Raw genomic sequence first — 3,240 nt, forward strand, 5'->3', positions numbered from 1 at the left:
CTGGATCTTTGCTGAGGGAATCACTACTGACAGTGTTGGGGAAACCATATATGGTTTTAGGGATGAACCTAGGTTGACCTGCAAGGCCTACCTGCTGTACAATCTTTCTGGCCCCTGATCTGTTTTCATAAGTGCTGTTGTTGTCAGCCACTTGTTTGTGATTTCAAAGAAAGTGGGAAATTATATCTTGGTGAACCAGATAATAGAATTATATAACAATAAAGCCAGATATCAGAATTAATAAAGGTAAGTAGCTTAGGATCTTGGTTCACTGAGATATGATAGAAACCTAATGAAATCATTTTACTGAATTTCTTGTATACCCTAGATGTGCTTTTGGATGATGCAGTTCAATCAGTAAATGTTCTTTCTCTGAGTCTCATTTATTTAAGCTCACCATGGGTTTGGGACCAACACACTCTTGTCAGACATGTTAATATTGGTATCTTAAGACCTGTCAAAATGAAGAATAGCTTCCTCCCCTGTGCCAGACCCAACCTGATACTCTTAATTGTGAAGAGTCAGAAATTGCTTGGCATCAAAACACAGGATCCAGGAACAAATCTGATGATGCTTTTTATCTTTTGCCAAACTCACTGACCAAAAGCGTTCTGTGTTACCAGCACTGCAGTCCTTGCTCTGTCTGACCTGAGCATCAGCTGTGGTCCACAGTCTCAGTCTCAGATCAAATGCTGTTCTGTCTGAGGTTGGGAGAGGATGCCACAAAGCCCTGACCAAGATCATCCTTCAGGAAAGGAAGGAAGTCTTAAGCTCCTAAAGAATCATCTTTCTCAAGGCTAGACTCTAGACTGGAGGTAAAATGAGCTCGTGACTTTCCCCAATGTAAAAGTAAACTCCTGGCACTGAAGAAATAGTAGAGGGGTTAGGGCATGTGCCTGCATGTGGCTGAACCTGGATCCTTACAGGATGCAGATCCCTGGGAACTACTAGGTCGTGCTGCTGGCCCCTGAGACCTTCCTTTGAAACATCCTGCTGACCCCTAAAGAAAAACAACTCCTTAGGCTTTTGCCTATACTGAAATTGCACTAACTTTTCTTCTGCTTTACTTAGGAAAATTATTAGTGTTTTTAAAAAAATGTTTAGAAGACAGGGCCAGAGAAATAGTAGAACAGGTAGGGCATTTAGCTCACACCCAGCCAACCCAGGTTCAGTCTCCAGCATCCCAAATGGTTCCTCCAAGCCAGGCAGAAGTGATCCCTGAGCACAGAGCCAGGAGTTAGCCCTGAGCACCACCAGGTGAGACCCCAAAATTATCCCCCCAAAATGTTCAAAAGACATATGTCTTCTCCCAGTCACCTAGTGAATCTAATATAAATATAATTATGTGTGTATATGTTTTATATGAAATGCAAGTTTAATCATTTATTTAATTGTTATGCATATCTATATACTGTATAGCTATTATGCTTTTAAAGTTTATATATGACACTCATTTTATATATACAAATGTGTATATATATTAAGTAAAGTGACTAAGATAGCTGTAAAAATTGGTGGTAACCACATAAGTACATAAATTATTAAGTCAACACATTAGATTTACACAGTGCTACATCTCAGCTATATTTCACAAAAAGATCAAGGCAAGCCTGAGAATCTTTATCCCAGAAAAGACATGTAAATTCTCCACTAGGAAGCATGCAGGCCACCAGGGCTTCATTTTTAGCTTGAAAGATATGGCCATAATTTAGTGGCACAACATGCCCTTAATTAAGGAAAATGGATATAATGTGTAGGTTATACTAAGTTTGCTCCTCTCTGAGGTTTTCCTAATATTGGGTGAGGTGATCTCCCAATATTCCTAATATTCCTAATATTGGTCTTCATATTGGGTGAGGTGATCTCCAAAGAGGTGCCCATGTGTTCCAAGGACCCCATTCTGGCTATTCTCCATCAACCAGACCAGTGGTTCAAGTCTAGAGCACAAAGATACAGTTTTCTGTGGACCATGAAGTGCTGGGCTCACCACCCTATAGTGATTAGGGGACCCCAACGCCATGCCTGGTGATATTTAGTTGCTGGGGAGCAAACCCAGGTCAACTTTATGCAAGGCATGAATCTTAACCCCTAGATTATACCCACAGCTCCATACAGGGATTTCTACTCCTGGACACCTGGGTACTCAAAAAGTCAAGGATATTCCTGTATCTCAAAAATCTATTATATATTAATATAATATATATATACCTCTATGTTAAAGATTTAATAAAGGCTAAAATATTTTACCTGGGACTGCAGAGAGTATGGCAGTTATTTTCTAGGTCCAGTATGTGCCTGACCCAGCTTCAATCCCCATCACCACTTGGTCTCCCAGGTATGGCCAGGTACAGCTGTGGAGGTCCTTGAGCATCAGCCATGTGACCCAGGTAATCCCTGACAATGCAGGGCCTAATCAGTATCACATATCATGTTCTCACATTAACTCTTTAACCCCATAGGCTGAAAACAAATGGTGGGATCCCAATGCCTCTTGGGCACTGCTTGCAAGGCTCCCCCCAAATAAACAAAGCAATCAAAATATGGTGCTATTTCAATACCATTAGTTTCACTTGCAATTGTGAAAATTAATTATTTTTTCTTTATAAGAAGTCTATAGGATTCAGGTATTCAGAAATCTTTTGACACTAAAAATATTCAGAAATGGAAAGAGTATTTTTTATATGATCTGCTGGTTTCATTAATCATACGTTCATCATTCTTGGTTCTTTTTCCCATCTCCTGCCCAGGACTCTATCAGTTTGTGCCATATGTGTCTCGTAGGTGCTGTGATTATCAATCTTCCCTTTGGCAAAAAAAATATACCCTCAGTGTTCTAATGGTGAAATTCATCATTTTCTTCTTATTTCAGTGTTTACTGAATAGATCCTATCTGCTCATTATTAAGCTATGCGGAGAGGATACTAGGGTCACAAAACAAAACACTGCTCTGTATCAATTTTGAATTAAAAAATTGTGTGTGTATACGTGTGTAGGTAGTAACTTTATGATTTATGTTCCCCCCGCAGAACTTGGAGCTCTCTGAGGCTGAATGGGGACTTTCCAGCATTCCAGACTGCTGCCTGCAACGAAGCTCTGAGTCACGGTCTTTGGGTCGAAGGCATTGGCAACAATGCCGAACCCCAGCACCATTCGCATCCCTAACCTTCACTCTCCGCAGGAGGGCCCCAAATGAGTCTGGCCTGAAATCAGAGCAAATCTTGGAGAAAGACTTCTTTGTTA

Source organism: Sorex fumeus, unplaced genomic scaffold (assembly GCF_029834395.1).
Source record: "Sorex fumeus unplaced genomic scaffold, SorFum_2.1 ptg000051l, whole genome shotgun sequence".
Lineage (NCBI taxonomy): Eukaryota > Metazoa > Chordata > Mammalia > Eulipotyphla > Soricidae > Sorex > Sorex fumeus.